Consider the following 10,880-nt stretch of genomic DNA (forward strand, 5'->3'; position numbering starts at 1 on the left):
ACACCACACGAGATGGGGCCATGAGAGCAGAGCACCAGGCAGTGGGGGTCCTTGACTCTAGGGGAGCAGCACCCCTGTGGAACGGGGGGTCAGGTATCTCCCAGGGGCACGACCTTGACCAACGCCACACTCAGCTCTGTGGGACCCTGGCCGCTGCTGGCGGTGAGTGTCTGCCACTCACTGTCACCACGAGGAGCCCCGGTTTGAGGGGTGACCCCCTCCGAGGCCCCCCAGTGGCGTGACCGTGAGCTGGTCACCTTCACCTCAGTGTACTCAGCCATAGTTGGGCTCATAACTCGGACGCACCCGCCCAAGGGGCAAACAGCGTGCGCATCTCTGTTTGGGGTCCAGGCAGCTGGAGGCTCTGGGTGTGGCCACAGCAGGGAGGCCAGAGGACTTACAGGAAAGGGCAGCTTTAGGCAGTGAGCCTGGTCGAGGAGGGGGTGCCAGGGCTCCAGGAGTCTCTGCAGGACCCCTGCACCTCCACCTTCCACCTCCACAGTCCCCACTGCTTTGACTGTCTCCTAGGGATCCCAGGTCGGCACCAGGGTCAGGGGGCCTTGGCACGGGCCTGGGGGCTCTCCCCACCCACCTGGGGGTGGTCACCCCAGAGATCTCCTCCTGAAGGGCAGTGAGAAATTGGAAACTTCACCTTTAAGAAAGGATGAGCCTTAACCCCTGAATCACCTCTAACTGGACTCCCAGCTGGGACCAGGCTTCATTCGAGCTCCTCCTCCCAACACCCCCAGATTAGGACGAGGGTCTTCCTTCATCCTTTAAAACAACAGTGAGGGAACTGGGGCCCAGCACTACCACATGCTCCCCATGTGTGTGAAGGAAATGTCCCAGACCCTTGCTTGAAGTCCCACAAACCAGGGCAAAACAGGTTCCTGTTCCCGTCTGTGGTCAGGCTCCCATTCCTTCCAGGCTTGGGCTCGTGACTCCAATGCCTGCTCCCCTCCCTCTGTGCACAGTTGGAGCTACAGAGCATCCTGGGGTGCAGCCACCCCTCTGTGTCCTGACCCACAGCTGCTGTCGTACCCACAGTGCGACATTGGCCTCACTCTTCTGAGCCTCGGCTTCAGCTTCCTCCTCCTCCCAGGAAGCCTGGTCCTTCACATGGGGTCTGGGAGTGCTCAGAGGCCCCTGCCAGCCCCCCTGGAAGCTGCTCAGGATCCATCAGCCATCAAGAATGGACAGACAGAGCAGACACAGCCTCCGGGTCCCTTCATTCTGACCTAGTCCGTCTGAGTGTAGGGAGGGGGGTGGTCAGAGGGCCAGAAGTTTGTGAAATCGACCTCAAGGCTGTGGCCTCCATGGAGTCAGCTCGGATATCCTGGCTGGTCGACAGAGGGGCTACAGCCTCGACCGCCTTGGTTTGCAGCCTAGGCTGCAGCCCCTTTCACTTTCAAACTACAGACACACCCGTCATCTTGGTGAGTGTTCAAACACGGCCTTCGGTGGCATTTAGCCCCGTCTGTCGGTCCTTGTTCTTCATGGAGAGTCAGTCATCTCCACGCTCACTGCTACAGCCAGGATCTGGTCTTTGTGGTGAGTTGTTTCTTTTTTTTTTTGCTAAGAATCCACAAAAAGGAACACTTTTCCATCTGTGATTTTTGAGGGCGGGAGGACGGTGGCCATGGGTCAGATGGTTGTTGTGCAGCTTTCTGATGGAGATCCTCACACCAGACCCAGGCGCCTCTACCCGTGTCCAACTGTCTGGTGGTCAATGTCTGAAGAAAGTGATGCCCTCCTAGGGTGGTATTTAAAATTCAGTGACTCCTCTGTCTTTCGGCTCCTGGATGACAACACTTAACGGTTCCCAGAGACTGAGAGGCCCTCTCCCAGTGAAGCCTGGACAGCCGCTCCGCTCGGGGAGCAAGGTGAGCCAGGACCAGATGCCACCAGTGCTCAGGAAGGCATGAGGCATGAAGCTGCACCATGAGAGGCCGTGGGAAGTGTCACCACCATGTTAGAACCCCACAGGTCCCTGTGTCACTCGCGCTTCCCACACAACCCATTGCCCCATCCTGAGCCCTATGTCCAGCTGACAGGAGAAAGGACAGAGAACCACAACCCATCCACACCACCAACTCCACATGCGACACCAGGGAGCAGGCGGCTGGGTGAGCCTCACGCCTGTCATGCTGCGTGAAAGACTCAGGACTCACACATGTGTGTGATGCATGGTCCCATATGCAAAGCTCCAGGACAGGAAAGCTGATGAGTGGTGATAAGTCAGGCAGTCTCAGCCTCTGCGGATGGGACTGGCGGGAAGGATAAGGGAAGTGTTGTTTGTCTGGATGGCGTGGGGGTCACAGGGATATACGTTTGTCACAATTTTCAGAAATGTACATGTACAGGCGCTTTAGATTAAGAAAAAGAGAAGCCAGAATCTCTGCAGTGGCTCACCATCTCCACAGTCTCCACCAGCTCTCGACTCCTCCTTCCACTTCCCCAGCAAGTGTCCATCCCCTGGAGGGGCTAGGAGCTCCCACTGGCAGCCACATGGGCCTTCTTACAGGCAGAGCAGGGTACGTTTTATTCATACCAACCCCTCCCCTGAGTGTGAGTAGGCTGGGATGCCTCCTAGGGTCTCTGCAGGGTGACCAAGGTCCCAATCAGTCAACTCTGAGTGGAAGATTCTCCTGGACGAGTCAGGGCCAAGAGACGTCAGAGAGAGTCTTCTGAACTGCCCGTGCAGCCACAAGAGGGGACTCTGGCCTGCAACTGCTAGGATCTGAACCCCACCAAGAACCAGCGCATCTGAAAGAGGGCCCCAACCTCAGATGAGACGGGCCAGCACCCTGGTTCCAACACGTGAGTCTGAGCAGGACCAGCAGAGCTGTGCCCAGACCGCTGACCACGGGGCCCATGAGATGGTTCTATTTGTGTTATTTTAATCTGCTGAGCTGACAGTAGTTTTTTATGTGGCTGAACTGGTTAGAAAACCGTACACCCTATCTCACCTCTTACCCTTGATCCTTCAAAATTCTTGTGATTTAACAGATGGTGCCCTCGCCACACCCCTCCGTCCTGGAATTAGGCCCACCAACCTCCGTGGGTGCAGGAGAAGGGGGCACCTTTTTGCCCCCCATCTTCCTTCTTCAAGTCTCTTGTCATGGCCCTGAGACCACCCACCCATCAAGTGTAGCCTGGCTGTCAGACCTGAGCAGAGATGACGCTTGCTGAGGGCTGCCAGCACCAAGCGCTTCCTCCCGTCTCTGGTGCCCTCCTGTTGGTCTCCACCTCCCTCTACAGTTTAGGTTCTCTCCGATAGGGGTTCATCATGGGTCATCTGGGTGGGCCCAATATCATCACAGGGTCACACTGTTTGTGGGGATTTGCTGCAGGTGCCAAGGGCCACACTTTCTCCCTGAAATGCAGAATCTCTTTCAGGATTGACCTGGTGACCCCATCAGATGCCCTGAACTTTCTTCTCCATCAAGCCTGAGAGAATCTCCCAGATGGTCCAAAATGGCACCAGGGTCAACAAATAAGAAACTGATATGCTTGTAAGAATAGAGTTTATAACTTGACTTTGGTCCTCAAATCCTGATGGTTACTTCACTTTGGCTTCTAACTTCTTGGGATTCTTGGAAAACAACTTGGACAAAGTGCATGAGGGTCCTCAGTCTGGGGATGGGCCGAGACAGAGCTCCAAGCTCCCAGCTTTCCCCAGAGACATGCACGTCTGGAGCAAATTGTCTCACTGACTCCGGCATCCTGGAGTCCCAGACCCATTGCGTGGGAACCTAAGTGAGAAGGAGCTGCCAGTTACCTGTGGATCCACCAGTAACCTTACGGTCTGCATCTGAGAGACCCTGGAGGGTGGGAACAGGTATGACAGAGTGGACGGGCCCCAGCATCAGGCTACATCCACCTGGCCTGGCTCTAGGCTAACACCATAGGCCTCTGGTCTGCCCCCTACAAGCAACCCCACAACCCTGATTGACCCCACACCCCCTCCTCCTTCCTGACCCCACCAGTGGGTCTCTCTGGCCCAGAGGAGCTGCTGGGCCATCCCTGAGGCATCCATCCTGCCTTCTGGAGAAGCTGTTGGCCGAAGACGAGACCATCTGGTTTACGTAGGAGGTGAGTACAAACTTGGCCAGCAAAGAAGAATGGACCCTTGTGAGAACAAGCCCTCAATAGCTTTTAGTTTTTTGAGGAAATGCTTACTGGGGATAAGTAATGATGCTAAAAATAAGGGGTCAGAGAGACTGCAAGAGACTGTCAACCACCCGAGACCCCCACCCTCACTCCCAGCACTCACGTCTTGCTTCTCAAGGATCAGCTTAAATGCCTGCCCTGCTCATCCCTGATCTAAAGCAGATCCTCCTTGTCCTTTTTTAAATTGATGACAAGTTGAAATTATAGTGGAGTCATCCCAGTTCCAGGGAACAAAAATGGAGTCAGGCAGCCACTAAGGGTCTGCTCTCAGACACATCCCTGCCCCACCGACACCTTCAAATTTCTCTGAACCTCACCAGACCAAAAGCACCCCCAGCCATACTCAGGACAGCAGCTGCAGCTGCGACCTTGAGGTCTCAAGGTCTTGAGACTGAGTGATCGTTTCAGACCCCAACCAACCCTCACTTAGCCAGCAATGCCTCTTGCCAGCTGCAACTATTATTCTTGATAAACAACTCATGTGACTCACTGTGGCCCTGTGGATTTGTCTCTGCAGGCCTTCTCTCCCATTTTGTAATTCAACGCAACATAGTTCAAGTATTTCTTGAATCTGTGTCCCAGGATGCAGTCCTAACAAACCCCGAATAACCATTTTTTTATTTCAATCAGTTCTCTCTGAAATTTTTGTTTAACAAAATCATCATCATGATTTTCACGCCTGAAACATTTCAAACCTAAATCAGCAAGGACAGTGCAATGGCCACCCTGTACTTCTAGGTTCACCTATGACCATCTTCCAGACCTGCTTAAATGACTTTATGGTTGAAATATTTTAGAGTAAATTACAAACATTATGATGTTTCACACAAATACTTCAATATTCATCTCTAAAAAAATAAGAATTGCTTTCTGCATGGCACAATACCATTAGAAAATCAAATTCAAGATAGAACACCACACTAAAAATAGCTCATAAGCATCATCATATACCCTAGGCCATATTTAAATTTCCATAATTTTCTGAAATTGTTTTTACAAGCTGTTTGCCCCTTAAGCTCTGAACAAAGTTTAAGGCTCCTTTCCAGTCCTTTCTGCCCTGTGTCACACTGAGAATAGGTGGTAAAGCTACAGTGTTCTAAATTATTTGAAATGATTTTTTTCCTTCTTCAGTTTATATTATTAATAAGATATACAGTTAGGGTTACTTTATCTTATCTTGTTTTCAGTATTAGGAACTTTTACTTTGCAATTTAGTTGTTCAAATATTTGAAATATTGACCTGGTTCAAAAGTCAAAGGTCAAAGAGTACCCTGGAGAGGTCACGCTCCCCCTACCTCACTCCCATCAGCTCCCTGCAGGCTCCTATTTTTATTAGTTTCTAGTTAGTTCTTTTGGTATTTTGTTTTGTGACACAATTTCTACACAAAAGAGAGAACATGAAATTCACCCACCTGAACTCTAGTTTTCCCTTAATAACATGGGATGGAGCTTCCTTAATATTCGTGTCCATCCCCAGCAGCAATTGGGTTTTCCATCTTGTGGATCCACCATGGTTCCAAGAAGTATCTCAAACATTTGGGTGGTTTCCAATCTCACGGCTGCAAGGAAAACCCCCATGCACGTGTCATTTCCTGCTCAGGAGCATGTGTGCATCCTTAGGACAGATCTAGGGAAGCACATTTGTCGCTTAGTTAGATCCAGCCAAGTCCTTCCTTAATCTGTGTTGTTTTGCATGTGTACTGCGCCTGGCACCGCATCAGCACCATTAAAATTAGCTGTCAGAGCTCTGGTCAATCTGATGGCTGAAAACCAGCGCTTCAGAAAATGGGTATGCATTTCTGTCACTGCAAATGGTGCTGAGCACTTAATGTACTGAGGTCCCTTGACCTGCATTTTTTCTTAGAAAGGAGTATTCCTGGCTCTTGCCCATTGATCCATTGATCTTGATTTTTTCTTCTCTGTTTTTGGAAACTCTCTTCCTATTAAGTAGATTAGCCCTTAGTAACAACTTGCAAGTGTTTGTTCTCAACCGTCACTGGTCTTTGCAATTTGGGGGGGGGCAGTGGTCAGGAATGTTTTGTATTTAAAATAATTGAATTTATTGATCATTTCCTCTGTCGATATTTAGGACAATTTTTAGACAGGATTTCCCCATGCCCAAGTTATAAAGCAATTCACATGTTTTCTTCTAGTACTTCTAGGGTTTCATGTTTTATATTTGTATCTCTGATCCACTTGGAGTTTATTTTATAGTGGATAAGATAACAGAATCCAAGATGGCTATCCAGATTCCCCAATATCATTTATTAAAATGTCTGTCTTTCCCCTAATTTGAGGTGCTGCCTTTATCATGTTTAAATTCCACACATGTATGTGGGCCCACTTCTGGATTTCCAATCTGTCTTACTGCTCAGTGTATTTATGTACCAGTACTATGCTGTAGTAGTAATTATGGACACTCTATAGGGTTTTTAACATCTATAGGGAAAACCCCATTCCTTCCTCCATTGCTAATCATTTCCAGCATCTTCCTGACTCTTCTCATGTATTTTTTCATATGAGCTTTAGAGTCAGTTTTTCTAGGACTATAGGAGAGGAAGAACCTTTTGGTATTTATAAATTAAGACAACCAGACATCTTCTTGATAACAAGTGTTCCTGTCTAAAGACATACTCTGTATTTTCATTTGTTTGTCTAATTCAGTATGTTTCAAAGTAAAACTTACTTCATATAAGTTTTGTGTGTATGCATGCATGCTAAATCACTCAGTCGTGTCTGATTCTTTGGGACCCTATGGACTGTAGTCCAGCTCCTCCGTCCATGGGATTCTCCAGGCAAGAATACTGGAGTGGGTTGCCATTTCCTTCTCCATAATTTTTGCATATTTATTGTTAGTTCCTGGCTATGTTATCTGTTTTTACTATTGTTTGGTCATTGTTTCTATGAAGACTACTGATTTCTCTATGTTAAGGTTGTACCCTGTTATGTTAGCGAATTCTCTCATTGTTTTAGTAGTTTCTCAGTCTTGATTTTATTAGAACTACAATCTGCACTGGAGAATGGAAGTCATTTTACCTCTTCCTTTCCAGTTCCTATGTCTGTGTGTGAGTGTGTCTGTGTGTGAGTGCATCTGTGTGTGAGTGTGTCTACATGTATGTGTCTCTGTGTGTTTGTGTGCAATTGCATTTGATGATGCTTCCAACAGGATTAAGTAGCTGGGGTGATGGTGATGGTTGGTCATGTTTCTGACTTTGGTGGCAATGCCTCAGTGCACCCCATTAAGATACTGTTCTCTTTCTATTTACCCATTAAAGATCATGAAATGAATCTTCTTTAGCATATATGGAGATGGTCATATAATTTTCTGTTTAGCTCCCTTTGAAACATGGTGATGCAGGGATGGGTGGTGGAGAGGAGTAGTTAGTTAATAAAAGATCATTTTTCTATGTGAATTTGTCTGCTTAGACATTCTGTATTGACTTAGCTTTTGTAACCAATAGAAAATCATCTTTTCATCCAGGTTTTCAAGTGCTTTTGTAGTTGTTGTTCAGTCACTAAGTCATGTCCAACTCTGTGACCCCATAGACTGCAGCACAAGAGGCTCCCCTGTCCTTCACTGTTTCCCAGAGTTTGCTCAAATTCTATCCATTGAGTCATTGATGCTATCTAACCATCTCATTGTCTGCCACCCCCTTCTCCTTTTGCCTTCAATCATTCCCAGAATCAGAATCTTTTCCATTGAGTCAGCTCTTCACATCACATGGACGAATTATTGAAGCTTCAACTTCAGCATCAGTCCTTCCAGTGAATATTCAGAGTTGATTTCCTTTAGGATTGATTGGTTTGATCTCCTTGCTGTCCAAGGGACACTCAAGAATCTTCTCCAGCACCACAGTTCAAAAGCATCAATTCTTCAGTGCTCAGCCTTCTTTACGGTCCAACTCTCACATCCATACATGATGACTGGCCTAGAATTATAAGTAATCTCTTAAGATTTATTTAATTTTCTCTATCTTGATGATCATCGCTCCTCATTTTAGGATATTTGTTATGTATATTTATGGGTTTTTTTTTCTGGATTAAATTAGCGAGCAATGTACCTATTTTGTTGGTAATTTTCAGAGAACTGAGTTTTTGCTTATTTCTTTTGTTTTTCTGTTTTCCAACTCAGTTTCTGACTTTGCCTTATTAATGGCTACTTTCAGTTCATTGAGTAGTTCTTAAATTAAATTTTTGAGTTGGACACAATTCGTTTATTTTTCTCTTGTTTTTCGTGTTATAAATATAAGGCTACAAGTTTGTCTCTGAGCACTACTTGAGCTACTCTCCCTAGATTCTGATAGGTTTTCATGATCACATTTCCTACCATTTCTGAAATTGGTTCACATTTACCTTTTGACATAAGAGTTTTTAAACAAATTTTTTAAATGTACAGGAAAACAAACATTTAACATTTCTGTTTTGATCTCTAGCTTTATCATGTTGTCTACATTACTTCTATATGGAACTGAGCTTTTTATTGTGGCCTAATTTATGGTCCATTTTCATGACTATTCTACGTGCCCTGGAAAAGACAAGGTGCTTCTCCCCGGTCAAAGCACAGGTTTCAACAGCTCCATGAGGCCCACCTGCCACTTGGTCAGGACTTACACCTGGTTCCTCGCTTTTGACCCCTTGGTCTGGATTGAACTGAGAGAAGAGCATTAAATCTCCTAATAGCAGGATTTCTTTCTGTTTCTCCTATTTCCTCCTGCAGTTTCTGCTTTGTGACAATTGTTGCTGCCGTTTGTGGCATAAGTACTCACGACTATAACACAGTTGTCTGAAAGAGCAGAACACACTCTGATGTCTTCTTCTTCTCATTTAATGCTTCTTGGTCCCAAATCTATCCTATACAAATCAAAATCACGACCCTTGTATTCTTTTACTTAAGTCAACTTTACTGAAACACATTTGCATACGGTGAAATGAGCCCATTTTAAGTGCATAGTTAGATAAGTTTTGACAAGTACATACTCCTGCATGGCCCCCACCAGAGTCAGGAACATTTGCAACACCCCCAGTCTCAGTCATCCTCTGATGCCTTATCAGACGTTCTGATCTCCAAGCAGCACTTTCTTTCTGACACTACAGATTAGGTTTGTCTCTTTACAGGTGCATATTGTGGAATCATACAGTACATATCCTTCTGGTCTGACATTTTTCACTCCACATCAGAGTGTTTTTGAGGTCCATTTGTGTTGTCATGTGCCTCAGGAGTCTGTTCCTTTCTATTGCTGAGCTGAGCCAGTTCCCAATGTATGGTGTTCGGATTACCCTTGACACACTGATAGTAATTGTTTCCAGGTTCCGACCCCTGTAAATGAAACTGCTATAAACTTTTCTGTACAGGTCTTGCTTTAAGCCATTATTTTCATTTTTCCTGGGTAAATACCTAAGAGAGGAATTGCTGGATTGTATGGGAAGTATCTGTTTAACTTTTTAACCAGCTGTTCTCCAAAGTCTTTGTACCATTTCATATTTCCATCAGAAATGTAAACATCACAGCTACTGCATCTTTGCCAACACTCTTTTGGTGGGAGTGTAGTGCTATCTCATTGTGGTTTTAATTTTCCCTGATGACTAGTGAAGTTTAATACTTTTCATGTAATTATTGACTAATCACTCCATTGTGGGGTGCCTGTTGCAATTTTTGCCCAATTTTATTGGGTTGTACAATTTTGGATTTCTGTGTACATGTACCTGTGCATTTAGTTCTTTTAATGGTCAGAATACAAGTCCTTCACTGACATACTTTGCAGATATTGTCTTCCACTCTATGATTTGCCTAGTCATTATTTTCTCAATACTGCCTTTTTATCCTATGGACAGAGGAGCCTAGTGGGCTACAGTCCCACTAGGTCGCAAAGAGTTGGACATGACTGTAGCGACTTAGCACATGTCTTTTTATAAGCAGAAGACTTTAATTTTTATAACATCTAATACCCAATTTTATTTTATAGTTATTGCTTTTTGTGTCCTAAAAAGTCTTTGACTAACCTCATGTCATAAAGATACTCTTGTATCACTTACAATTACAGGTTTCTGATCTACCTCAAATTATCTTTGTGTGTTTGCTGTGTGTGTGTGTGTGTGTGTGTGTGTGGAGAGGGTCTGTAAAAGGAGAGAGCTCAGACAGGGAAAGACGTGGACCCACAAATCTGCATATCAACTCCAGATCCTTGGCTGACCTCTGAACTGCATGTGTTTAGGAGAGAGTGCAAGAGATCCAAAGAAAAGCAGAAGCTAAAAGAGAGCAAAGACTTAAGCTGGTGAGCAAAGAAAACTCTTTTCAACTAATGGTGCAGGAAAAACCAAACATGCATATATTTTTTTAAACCTCCTAGAAAGTATAGACATCATGGACTTCCTGATATGATAAAGTAAAAAGGATAAAGTAATCAGAATCCAATCAAGAGGAAACATCTAACTACCCCAAGTTGAGAGATAGTCTACAAAATAACTGGCCTATATTATTCAAAGATGTCATAGTCATGAAACACTGAGAAGGACAAAGGAACTGCCTCACATTAAAACAAACTAAAGACATGACAACTAAATGCAACTTGTGATCTGGGGTTGGACCCTATTACAGGAAAAAATACGATAAAAGATATTATCGGGACAATCATCAAAATTTGATTATGGCCTCTAGATTAAATGATGGCTTTGTATCAATATTAAATTTCCTAATTTTGATCATTGCA

This window comes from Giraffa tippelskirchi, chromosome 2, assembly GCF_054371585.1.
Source record: "Giraffa tippelskirchi isolate mGirTip1 chromosome 2, T2T-mGirTip1v1.2.pri, whole genome shotgun sequence".
In the NCBI taxonomy this organism is placed as follows: domain Eukaryota; kingdom Metazoa; phylum Chordata; class Mammalia; order Artiodactyla; family Giraffidae; genus Giraffa; species Giraffa tippelskirchi.